The following is a 13,957-nucleotide window of genomic DNA, read 5'->3' as shown; positions in this document are numbered from 1 at the left end:
GGGATAGCTACACTATAACGCTCATTGAGTGAAGAACTGGCCAGACCCTTCCTCAGAAACCTAAGTGACTGAGATGGAAGGGACTTAAGTATCATGTAACCCACGTCTTTCCAGGTGACGGAGTGCAGTGAGCTCAGTGAACATACTCTCAGTGAGCATGAAGACTGATGTCAGTGAGAAGGACTCACTGGGAGTGGCCACAGTGCTCCTGAGGACTGAGTGAAATGTAACCTGATGAGGCATTAGAGTTGGCAGTCTCAGTGTGCACATGGCTAGTCCAACACTGGAGGCCACTGCCACGCAGAGCAGAGAAGACTAAAACATGACCCTCATTCCCAGGAAGATCCTGATCTGTGAAAAAGACAGTTTCACCTCCTACAATGAGAGAGTCATCATCTAAAGGTACTGGAAATGTTAGCCTGTGTTTGACAAACATGATCTTATCCTAGACTCCTGTAAGACTTAAAATCTCTTCTGCATAGCCCTTCTTGGAGGAACTCTGTGTAAGAAGATGTGATGTTAGTCTTAAGGGTCAGCTAGAGCACCAGCTGCTTGGTGCTACAATGGAAGCCCTCTTGATCAGAGGATTTGAAGTCCAGAGACTCACCTTAAATGCAGCAGTGCCTAGTGGTGGGAGCCCCGTATGAGGATATGGGAAAAGGGAATGCAGCTTTTTTCCCTGCTTTGTTCCAAGCCTCCAGTGCCAGATTAGGATTGCTGAGATACACAGGTTCATTGGCCAAACAATGACGCACTGCTTAGCCTCTTCAGCATCAGTCAGCTATTGTTGAACTACCTCGACCATTTCATATATGTCAGTGACCTAACAAATCCCCTGTTAAGAAACGTGCTCATTAGCCAGGCGTGGTGGCACATGCCTTTAATCCCAGCACTCGGGAGGCAGAGGCAGGCGGAGCTCTGAGCTCGAGGCCAGCCTGGTCTACTGAGTGAGTTCCAGGACAGCCAGGGCTACACAGAGAAACCCTGTCTTGTAAAACCAAAAAAAAAAAAAAAAAAAAATGAAAAGGTACATGCTCATTCTAGCACTTCTCTTCTAGAGAATCTTGATTATTGATATTGCATTATTGATACCTCAGTTATCTTTGTTGAGCAGGAACCTTGTCCATTCCTTCATCTTCTGATGTCGAGGGGCAGATAACACCACAGAGATATTTTGTGGATTGAAACCTTGTCTGGAAGGAGTGAAATGGCTTCATTCACACACCTCAAGTCTTGTCACGATTGACTGAAGACTGGGCTATCCTGGAGCACTCTGACCCTTCCCTGTACTTCCTTTATCAGGCTCATTGGTTGAGCATTCAATAGCTCCATCCAGACCTCCGAAGTAAAACGTAGAGTCAGTCACATTTCTTCTGCACTGTGTTTTCAACTAGTCTAAGAAGTTTCACACAAGCCAGATTCCAGAGGGGTCAGACCTTTCTAAGATCTAAGACTTAATTCTAAACCTTTTGGCTACAGTGGCTTCAAGTGTTTGTGGCTCCCTTTCCACCTTTAACTTGTCAAAGTCTGTCTCTATGTTCTGTCACTTCCTGCATGTAAGAATTATTATTATTTTTATTCTTTCTTCAAGAAAGAATATGCTAGAAAGAAAAAAAAGCTAAGTATCTCAGATGAAGAAACTTCTCTCTCTCTCTCTCTCTCTCTCTCTCTCTCTCTCTCTCTCTCTCTCTCTCTCTCTCTCTCTCTCTCCCTCTCTCCCTCCCCCCCCCCACACACACACCAGCTCTGTTACATTACCTTGAGTTTTGTAGGCTCCACTCTCTTGTAACTAGCCCTTGCTATGGTACCTGGTACATAGAAGGTGACCAATAGACAGAAGTCATCTAAGTAACAAGAGCTTGCTAGTATATTTGTTGTCCTAAGGGTGGATTTCTCACACTGAACCTCCCAGGAATGGTGCCAGGGGAATCTTATTGCAAAACCAGCAGTTTATTGGGTTGACAAAGAGAACATTCAATTAAAGAGTTTCAGAACACAATGGAGTCATTTCAGTTACAAAATGTGGACTTAAATAAAAATAATCATTTAGAAATATTCTACAGGCATTTGAAGACTGTCTGACAAAGGCAGCCTCTTTTGGCTCTGGCACAGACTGAAACATTTTGTGGTCACAGATGGGCCAACACACCTGCAGATTCAGTGACCCAGTACTTTCTGCTCCAGTACAAGTGCTTGTTGCACAGAGCATACAATGCCTGAGCACCAGCCTTCTAGAAGCACACCACTCACAAAGCTAAGAAACAAGGATGCTGTCTACCATGTGTTCATCCTAAGCACAGAAAATACGGAGGGAAAGACAAGACCTAGGTCCCCAGACCCTCCTTATCTCTAGATTAGCTCAACCCGTCTAGTCTTAGATCCCAGGGCACTGGTTAACGTGCAGCAGTAGATCAAGATGACAAGGCATAGATAGCTTGCACCCAGTCATGGAGCCACGATGTCAGACAAATAGAGCCCTCAGAGGATACCAACACTTTTGAGGTAGGTCAGGTCAAGAGCTTTTAGTACTTTCATATTCTGTAATTCTGATATGTGGCTCTAGAGAACACCAACGTCACTGACTTCTGAAATGGATTTCAATGAGCCCTGCCTTCTGGTACTAATGACCCTATGAATTATTGCTGGGATTGGAGTTTTGGTTTCTTTGAAAAACACAGAAATATTATAAGATTATGTTTTTGTTTTAATCCCTGGTGTAGGATATGCGACTGCTTTGGTTTGACCATAGCAGCTGACTATGATTTGCCACATGCTCTGGTGGTGTGATTTTGTCAACTGCTGATAGTTTCTATAATGGTGTGATATTTGAAATTCTTGGGACTTTTCAGAGGTTATATAAATGCCAGAACTCTGAGAGGTGGGGCTGGTTGTTGGTTGGTTGTTGTTACTTGCTGTTAGTTGTGGTTTGTTAAGTAGTTGTGCAAAGAAAAAAGATGAAGAAGGAGGAGGAGGAAGAAGAAGAAGGAAGAGAAGGAAGGAAGGAAGGAGGAGGAGGAGAAGAGGAAGAAGAAGAGGAAATTAGATATTCTGATAGCAAAGATCAAACTTGATCCCAGGAGCTCAATGCCCATAACTAGCAGAAAGTAACTGTAATAACTTTGGTAATAATATTGTCTGCTTTCAGATCCCTGACTTCATTCAGGCATCTCTTTCCTCTACTCTCTATCCTTTTTTTTTTCTTTTATCTAGTGTTAGGAGTTGGAAAGGATGGAGAAGGGTAGAAGAAAGAAGAACCTATGAAGTAGGAAAAATCCAGCTAAAGTATGGCTCTGGCAGCTTGCTCATAATGACCTGGCATGCTGATTCTGAGTAGAAGTTGTGACTATCTTCAGGTACATCCTCTCTAGCTGTTCTAACATACTCTACAAAAGCCAATTGTCATGAGGGCTACCCTATGGCCATGTGGCTAGAAACAGAGGGTGGCCTCCACCATCCAGGGAAAGAAATGAGACCCTCAATTCAACCTTTAAGTTACATGAGATCGGCAACCTTACACAGTTAAGGGAGAAAACGTAGAATTCCTTTCCCTTTGAGCCTTAAGATGAGACCATAGGCCAGCTCTACACCTTGATTATACCCCTGGTGCATGGCCCTGAGACTATCACACAGAGAAGCTAAGCCACACCTTGATTCCCAACCCACAAAAGTAACAAATCTGTTACATCCTGTCACTAGGTTTGGGGAGGACTTTTGTCATCTATCAATGAGATCACTAATGCAGGCATGTAAAAGACAAATAAGATTCTATAATTCAGTCAGTACTTACTACATTGTGTGATTTCTGACCTCACCAGAGACCAGGGAGGAAACTGGCTGAAAGAACGAGTGCTTAGCTCTACATCACTTATCCTCATGAGCAAGGCCATTGCCTTGCTATTCCCTAAAGTTCCTGCCTTGACCTTCAGCAAACCTGGCTGCTGCTTCTCACTCTAGAAGGCCTGTGCCTGTTTACCTTCTAGAATGGACAGGCAGACTTCTAGAAAATCCCCAAAGGAGGTGCTAGGGGATAAAATCCAGGGCCTCACATATGCTAAGTAGGCACTCTACAGATCAGCTCCATCTTTTAAACCCCTTTGCCTGGAGGCAGAGTCTCCATTCTTTAGTTAAACTTGGCCTTCCTTAAATTTACAATGTAGCTCAGGCTGATCTTGAACTTGCAAGGTTTCCATTCCAGTCTCTGGAGTGTTGATATCACAGGCATGGGGCAATGCTTAGCTAGAAATATCTTTTCTTGGCCTGCTGATACTCTGCTAGAATTTCAAGGCTAGATCGAATGATTTCCTTGCCTTAACTCCACTAACTTAGATTCTTTTCCTTCTAAAAAAATTCTTTCTTGTTGGCTCTCATAGAAGAGAGTGTATCATACCATATATCATATTATCATATCATAGTGTGAGGTAATTTGGCAAACCACCTTCCTTTACTGTTTAATAATTGTAGTTTCTACTGTTTGTGGTAGGGTTTCTTTATATAAATTAGTTTGCCTCTATGATAAATCTTATGCACAAAAGCATAGCCATTCTCCATGATGTCCTTTATAAAAAGAGTCCCAAAGTATAGCAATGCAGGGTGATTTTCTCCTCCACAAAATCACAGTCTGAAACTCTAATCTCCATTATGAATTGGATTAGTTAGGGTTCTCTAGAAGAACAGAACTTATAGAATAAATATATACAGCGGAGATTTATTAGAATGACTTACTGGCTATGGTCCAGCTAGTCCATCAATGGCTGTCTACCAATGCAAGGTCCGAAACTCCAGTAGTTGTTCAGGTAGTCTTATGTGTATGCCAGAATCCTGAAGTAGGTTTTAATACTTCTAGCAAGAGAGTGACTGTGAGCAGGCAAAGAGAGAGAAAGAGGGAGCTTCTTTCCTTCATGTCCTTTATTTAGACTGCCAGCAGAAATTATGGTCCAGATTAAGGTCGACTCCTCCCACCTCAATTAGAAGTGGGTCTTCCCACTTCAAATGATCTCATATGAAGAAGAAAATCCCTCATGGGTGTACCCAGCCCCTTGAGCTTTAGTTAATTCTGGGTGTAGTCAGGTTGACAACTAAAAATAGCCACAACATGAGTATATCTGGGAGTCAGGGAGCCAAGGCCATCAAGTAGGAAATTAAGAAGAACAGAGATGCTCATCTTGCTTTCTTCTGTTAATTCAGTCTGACACCACAGCCCTCAGGGATGGTACTAGTCAAGCTGGGTCTTCCCTTCTCAGTGACACCTCTGAGGAATGTCCTCACAGGCACACTTAGAAGTTCCCCACCCAAACCCAGGTGATTCTAAATCCTTGGTGATAAGCAACGTTGACCATTGATCACATCTGTCTATTTCTTCACAATAGTGAACAATTCCATATTTAAGCTACCTAGTCTGTATAGTTTGTTTTGGCATCTTGAGTACTTGAGATGACTGGCCAGACTCTTAATCAGTGCTGACAAGATGTTGATTGATGTGACATTGGACTCTTGTGTTTTCTAGAGGAACATAATATATAGTAGATAATAATTATGTGTGTGTATTTGTGTTTGTATATATATATATATACGTATACATAGATAAAGAGAATCTAATGTTTAGGTTACAGGCCATGGTCCAGTCCAACACTGGCTATCTCACACTGGAGAGGCTGAGAATCTGGTAGTTGTTTGTCCCATGGATCTCTTAGCAATCCTCATCTGATAATGAAAGACCTGAGGATTCCAGCCTTACATCAATATTGAAACCCCAAAGAAGCTCCTTCCAGTATCAGTGAAGGAATCAAGAGTGGCAGGGTTGATGATCTAAAGGCAGAGGTACAAATAAAACAGTCCTGGATGGTTTGAAGCCCCATACTCTTATGAACATCAATATGAACTAACCAGTAACCCCAGCGTTCCTTGGAACTAAACCACCAATCAAAGAAAACACATGGTGGAACTTGTGACTCTAGCCGTACATGTAGCAGAGGATGGCCCTAGGTCCTGTGAAGGTCCTAGTATTCCCCAGTATAGGGGAATGCCAGGACCAGGAATGGGAGTTGGGTGTATTGGGGAGCAGGGGGAGGGGGAGGGAATAGGGGATTTTCGGAGGGGAAACTAGGAAAGGGGATAACATTTGAAATATAAATAAAGAAAATATCTAATAAACCAAACCAAACCAAACCAAACCAAACCAAACCAAACCAAAAACAGTCCTTGTTCCATGTTCTTTTATCTGTTTACCTAGGTCCCCAGCACATTTGCCACTATATTAAGACCATGACAATCCCAACAGATAGTCCTGAAGGCCAGCCTGATATAGACAATTCCCCACTGAATCTCTTATCATATGATTTAATATTGTGTGAATTTGACAATTAAAAACTAACCACCACAAACCCCTCTCTACTAGTCTACCAAAACAACTAGTTCTTATTGGTGTCATTTTTCTTCTGAATAAAATGTGCTTCCTCCTCTCTATACGTCTCAATTAGTATGAGATGTGAGCTAGTGTTTGCAAAGCTCTTATCAATAGTCATATGCAGAACTGAGTTCATTCTTTCACATTTTCTCCTGTTCCTAGAAAAAGAAAAAAGAATGAAGCTAGGCTACCCATGGAAAGCCTAATACAGAGGTAACCTCCTCTAAAATCTAAATTTCTTTTACCATAGATCCTTTTGCATTGATTTTTATTTGAAAATTGTATTGATAATACCAACTTCAAAAATTGTATTAAAATCTTAGAGTTCTTGATTAATTGTTTTTGGAGTGATTGCTTTAAGTGTTTGTTCTCAAGGATGGATGGCTTTCCACACCCACACTGGGTCCTGGTTCCCTTACTTCAAATTATCCAGGATTCTTTTGAATATCCCTGACTCTAAAATGCCCCTCCTCTGTGTGCTATTAGGCTATGTGCAAGAACATCTTCCAGCTGTCTAGTCACTGAAGACTTGGGTCTCATACAGTATCATGATGGCACTTTTTATTTTCTCAGGGGAAAAAAAACTTGTCAGGAAGCCAGGCGTGGTGGCGCACGCCTTTAATCCCAGCACTTGGGAGGCAGAGGCAGGCAGATTTCTGAGTTCGAGGCCAGCCTGGTCTACAAAGTGAGTTCCAGGATAGCCAGGGCTATACAGAGAAACCCTGTCTCGAAAAAAAAAAAAAAAAGAACAAAAACAAAAACAAAAAAACTTGTCAGGAAGCCTGAAAGGAGGGCAGATGATCAAAATAAAAGATTTCTACAGTGGGATTATTGTATTGTTTAATTTGCCGGTTTAACCTGTGTTCTGCCCATTTCCCTGAAGCATTTTGAGGCACTTTGTGAAAAGAACCCAGCCAGCAGCTCCAGAATTTGACCTCAGTGAGGTATTGGAACACAAGGGAAGATAAGCCCCACTCTTTGGAAAGGAATTCCAGGAGCCCCCTCTGTCTCTTCACCCATATTTTGAGACTCCTGTTTCTTCATACAGACCTAAGAGCAGTGAGAGACATTCAGAGCCTCTCGTAACTTTGAACTTCCTTGCCTAGAGTGGAGAAAAAAGCAGAAGTAGCAGAGAGAGCAATGGGGCTTGGGGAAAGACCAAGCAAAATTCATCCCAATATCACCAGTCCTGGATGCAATGATAGTAGTAGCCAGTGCTCACTTCCGCCCAGTCACTAGACCCAGGGAGGGCTTTCTCTATGTTTTCTATTGCTCACAGCACTCTCATGAACAGAAGTAGCTCAAACTAAAGTTTGAAGGTATTTCATTATTTCCTTAAGGTTGCTGAGTTTCTAACTAGTCAACCCAGTGGTGCTTCTTGAATGAGAACTGGTTGACTTTCTGAAGCCAACTTCTTTTTAGCATTGTTTTCCCCAACCCTGTCATGGATTAAGCCCTAGAACTGCTGAGTGACTGAACCATTCAGAGGGTTCTTTACTTCCTGCAGTTGAACTTACTTAGCATTCGTATTTGTTAGCACATTCTTTTATTGAACGATATAAAATTACATGCTGTCCCAAGCATAACAATTATACTCAGATATATGTTTTAATTGCCTCACTGGACAAAAGCCAGCATTATGAAATCAGGTTTTTATTTACATTTTATTAGCCACAAAGCGTGAGTTCAAATTTACATATTTGAGTGCAAGCAAGGGTCAACTGTATTAACGATTCCTTTCAAGTGTCTTAGTCACTATTCCATTGCTGTGAACAGATACCATGACCAAGGCAACTCTTAAAAAAGAAAGCATTAGACTGAGGGCTTGCTTAGAGTTTCAGAGGTTTAGTCCATTATCATCATGGCTGGGATTATGGGACAATGGCTGAGAGCCACATGCAGTGGCTGACAGCCACATGCAGACTCACGGGCCAAGAGATTGAAAAAGAGAAACACTGGGCAGGGATGGGCTTTGGAAAACCTCAAACCCACCCTCAGTGATACACCTTCTCCAACAAGGCCACAACTCCTTATCTTTCTAATTCTATTAAACACTTCCACTCCCTGGTGACTAAACATTTAAATATATGAATATATCCTTATTCCCACATGGATTCCTGGATAGGCTGTTACATATTGAAGTGAGTTTCCATACTACTTTTTCTAAACTCATGGCCATCTGGGGACCCAAGGCTTGGGCTCACTCAGACGTTGAAAAGTATTATAGATAAAGGCTCTTCTTCGGGTGTTTTCTTGGGTTTACAACCATTGAACACTATTCAGATGAAATACCATGCAGAGCATCCAATGCATGATGTAAAAGTTATCAAAAAGTTGGGGCTGTGTTGGGACATAGGAAGAAAGTGGGGAGAGTTGGGGAGAGAAGATGATAAGGAGGAGGAGGAGGAGGAATATGGAAGAAGGAATGGCAGCTAGGACATTTGCACAAAGGCATCATTATAGGATGTGCCAGTCGGTTGACTGGATCTTCCCTTCACACTCAGTGTCTAATATGAAGCTGGTAATAATACTCCTTTTGGGATATTGTTGTGAGGACTAAATAAGATAAATTACACAATACTCTTATGGATTGGCAAGCTTGATACATCAATTGCTAGTTACCTTAGTCTAAAATTTTAACTGAAGCCAAGGTAAAGCCAACATGCTAATTGCCTGGAGCAGGAATTACAGGAAAAAACTCAATTCATCCTTGTTCACACTGATCTACATGTGCTATGGCCAGTTTGACCGTATTGAAGACTGCAGTATAAAATCTGAAAGGAATCCTTAATGGCCATTTCATTTCTCCTCTCCTCTTTGTAAGTGTGGCATTATTACTCTGTTCCATCTAAGAGGAAGGTCGAGCAATTCCAAGTGGCTTTTGAAATATAGATGTCCTGGCCCTGGAGCTGCTGCCCCACCCAGCAAGGTCTGTTTTGGAGCCAAGCTTGGAAGTACATGGTAGGTTTACCAGAATACCCTGCAAATTGACTCCTTGGCCAGGAACCTAACTCTGCAGCTAGTCTGTAACTTTCAGTAGTTCTTCAAAAGGTCCTTTCTGCATGGTTTTGCTTTCCCCTATTGTCTGCTCAATGATTTTCAAATGGACAGTAGGCACTTTGCAATATGCAGAAACCTATCACATACTGAGTTTCCCACCCTCTAACTGTATCTCATTTCTGTACAGGACACACAACAATTATTATTCCCATAAGAGAAGAAGCTACAAAAGCAAGGTTGGGTTGGGTGGGGAGGAGGCAGATCAGGAAAACAGTCCTGTAAGTCCTTTTTATTTATTTTTTTCTTTTCTTTTCTGTATTTATACATTGGACTTTCCTAGTAGATCATTTATCCAATGGGAAAATGGGAAAAGAAAACATCTCCCAGTTAGCCTTGGTACAACAAATATTTAATCAGAAAGTCACCTTTTAACAGTCATACTAAGAATCACCTTGTAAATAAGAAGTGGCTTCCCAGAATATGAACCATATTTTAAAAAAATACAGTGAGAAAGGAAATCACCTTTCTCACTTGTGGGAAGATTTTAAGTGGCCCATTTAAACTAAGGCTTACTCAACTCTAGAAAGTATGATGACATGCAATATGGTGTAGTGAAAAAACATAGTTTCAGAACAAATTATTTCCTTGCCTTACTTCTCCTAGCACAGAACACACACACACACACACACACACACACACACACACACACACACACACACACACACACACACAGAAACCTCTAAGGCCACTGAGTAGTGGGTTATCATAGAATAAAGTGGGGCAATAATTTGGCGTTTTCTTTAAGAGCCAAGGAGAACGACAGGGCTGGGTTAGAGCTCTAAGAGTGCAATAAAAGACTTACAAGCACTGACGTGAGTGCTAAAGAAGACTTTCTATGTAATGGAGCATTTTATGCGGGGCTAATAGAATTGATATGTGCCAAAGCCTAGAAGTATGTCCTAGGCCTCATCACTGCTCCAAATCCATCCCAACCTCCCCACCGTGTGTAAACATAGCTCCTCTGTGAACCTTGCTGAATGTCTCTCCCGTGCCTGTAGTTACAGAGAGAGGCTTCTTCTTAGGCTTAGGCTTGTCATGTAAGAATTAAGAGAGAACTGTTGTCACTTATCATGATGGCTCTTGGTCGTCAACTTGACTACAGTAGAATTAACTAAAAGTCAAGTCAAGTGAGGGCTATTTCTTAACTAAATCATTGGAAGTGAGGAGACCAACACTAAATCCAGATCTCTTGAGGTAAAGAGATCCACCTTAAATATGGGCCATGCCTTTGGTGGCAGCATAATACACACATACACACATACACAGTTCCTCTATAAAACACCTATGGTCAAATTGATGTATCATTCAAATAAGTACTTTTCAAAATATACTTATTCATTTAATAAACACAGAACTTGCTTAGCGAGAGTGTCACACACTCTGTTGGCAGCCACTACTCATTTGCTGAATAAATAAAATAAATGAGCTATGAAGAGAAGGAAGAAGTAAATGCATTTCAGGATAAGAGAATATTCCTGATAACATGGAGCCTACAACCTGGAATGGCGACAGCATTTGACAGACTTACTTCAACATGGAGGAAAAAGTTATATCATTCTACATATATAATCCTTATTTACCTATTTCTATAATTACAGTTAATAATGCTCATGTCTTATTGATACTGTAAACCTTTTACTTATTATTTACATTAAATGTTGTATGTTTAGTTGTTTTCCATGACTGTATTCAGGCATTCTAACAAATGTTGTTAATAATAACAGGAACTGGTTTATATTGTATATAGATATAGATATAGATATAGATATATTGTATATAGATGCTTTCTTTGGTTTGTATATGTATCATTCTTAGATTCCATGTATTGGCAAAATTCCAATCATAATCGCACATTGCGATTAAAAGGTTTTAAAGTCATCTAAGATCTTGTGACTAGAAATTGGGTACATGAAGACTCCCACTCCTGCTCCCATGAGTCAGCACATGTAGGGAAGCTGAAGATCTATGCTATGAGTGGTCACGTTTACCCCCCACTGTAATAACTTTATTATAAGCATAAGGATTTGGCTTTACAAAGGGATAGAATAGCTGCCATAGCAGTCCCTGAGAAGTGACGGACTCACCCTCAGTGATGGACAGGATACATCAGGCATCTGCATAAGCTGAGGCTTTGCTTGATCTGTTAAAGCAGTGGTTCACAGCCTTCCTAGTGCTGCAACCCTTTAATACCGTTCCTCATGTTGTGGTGACCCCCAGCCATAAAATTATCTTTGTTGCTACTTCACAACTGCAACCGTATTACTGTTCTGAATTGTATGTAAATATCTGATATGCAGGATATCTGATACGAGAACTCCAAGGGGTTTATGACCCATGGTTGAGAACCACCATGTTAAGGCTCTAATGCTTTCTCTTCTCTGTGATGCCCACTGACAGGAACTCCATAATGAGCACCAGTGTGGTCTTCCTGATACCTCAATACACTTCCTGATTGAAAGTCAACTTGGAGTCGAGTCTATTTCTCTACAAGAATACAGTGGTCTTCAGCTGCAACATGACCAGGCATTCCCAGTGTAATTATAACCTGCTTCACCACTTACCTGGCTGGGCAGCCCAGTTGATGGCACTGAGCATTCAAGTTAGGAGAAAGCTAGGTCTTCCTACTCCTTTTCTCTCATACTTTCTCTTTTCTCTGCCTAAATGGCCAACAATGAGCTCTTATGTGTATTATTTTATGACTCACCAGACTGTCTCAATGTCCACAAAGAACCACTGGCTTATGACAGGCAGGCTTACCCCTGTGATGACATCCAAGTATCAGGAAGATTTGGTCTCCTCTAACCTAAAGCTCAATCTAGCCCCAGAGAAGGACTAAGAAACACACACACACACACACACACACACACACACACAGAGAGAGAGAGAGAGAGAGAGAGAGAGAGAGAGAGAGGAGCAATGTAGTCATTGCAATATGACAGCCCAAGGAAACACGTATTTTTCCAGGACTCCAGGAAGTTACTGTCCTTCGATACACTTTCTCTTGTGGCGACCCCCAAACATCAAATTATTTTGCTGCTACTTCATGACAGTAATTTTGCTTTTGTTATGCATAGAATGTAAATATCTGATATGTGACCCCTGTGAAAAGGTTGTTCACCGCAAAGGGGTCACAACTCACAGGCTGAGAAACACTATCATAATTCTTCATATATTTCCTAGAACTGCAACTGCAGTTCTAGGGGTCACATGAGGTACGCAGGGCTGTCATTTAACAGACGAAAACTAGAGATCCTGGGAAGAAAAAGAAGCAAAAACAAAAACCAAACCAAACCAAAAAAGCCCATGCGAATTCAGTTTCCTTCTGAATCTGAAAACTGATGCTGAACACAAGTTTCTCAAACTTCTACAAGAAAGTTTGGTGACAGTCACCCAACAGAGGCCCCAGGGAACCTTTCTCAATGGATCCTCTGTAGAGATTGTTTGTCTAGGACCTGTTCTTGAACTGGGCAGAGACTGCATGGCACACTACTCTGTAGTCATGGTGACTTCCTCAAGCTGTGGTCCCCTTAAGGGACAGTTTAGGGATCAGAGTCTGAGTTTAAGGCAGATGAGTGGGGAGAAGGATGGGAGATCTATGAGAAGACATGGGGCATTTTAGTTTCTTCTCAAGATCTGTCCTCTAGGGTGGCTAGCTGAACAAGCAAGGTCCATTCACTACTCTGAAACAACCCTCAGGGAACTCCTGATCATTAGAGCCACTATTGTCCCGGTTAAGTATAATTATAACTAGTTCTCTATTTCTGTTCAAAAGTGGTAGTGCAGAATATTGTTACAGAGTGACCTCCCTCATAGAAAGAGGTGCCTTATGCGGGTAAAAACTCAAGAGTAAGCCCAGCAGTCTTGCCCCAGACCTTGGTTGCTTCTTTCTCTTTCTGTTTTCCCCTGCTACATTGCTACTCTTACCAGGATGCATTAGGTAAAGTCAAGAGGCTTAAGCTGTGGTCTGAACTTTCCCCAGGTCTGTTCAAGCCAATGGTCCAGAACCTTCCCAGGAAGTTAAGAATAAGCAAGGGTCAAAGTGCAGCCTTCCGTTGAACCCGGTATTGAATGTGTTCTTGGCCTAAATACTGAGATGCCGGGGCTGGAGAAGCCTGACTCCTTGGCTAGGAGCCAACATCCTTTGCTGGAAGTGTGGGTGCAAAGGTGTGTGTTCCTGAGCTCTCCCCAAAGACCTTGTCCTGAAGTCAAAAGACTCTGAAAGGATCCCCAATCCTATAACTGGTAAGTGGGGGAGGGGTGGTGACACTAACTACAAGCTCACAATGGACTTCTGTTGAAATGATAAGCAACCGGAGAGAAAGAATAAAACTAATTCTAGAGACTGTGGGCTGCAAGAATCCTTCATTTTTTTTAAAACCCGCGGGGAACTGCTTGTTCAGGTTAACATAGCAGCAGAGGGGTGCCCGGTACCCAGAAGATGCGAGGCTTTCTGCGGAAAATCCCGGGGAAGAGGATCTAAGTCTCAAAGTTGAC

General features: G+C 41.9%; 1 long non-coding RNA gene across 3 annotated transcripts in view; it reads right to left on the bottom strand.

Moving 5' to 3' along the window:
• The window catches only part of Gm5432, a 71,904-nt gene that overhangs the window by 57,656 nt on the left and 291 nt on the right, over positions 1–13,957 (bottom strand). The window lies entirely within an intron of this gene.

Source organism: Mus musculus, chromosome 12 (assembly GCF_000001635.26).
Source record: "Mus musculus strain C57BL/6J chromosome 12, GRCm38.p6 C57BL/6J".
Lineage (NCBI taxonomy): Eukaryota > Metazoa > Chordata > Mammalia > Rodentia > Muridae > Mus > Mus musculus.
This window is presented reverse-complemented; position numbering and strand designations above follow the sequence as displayed.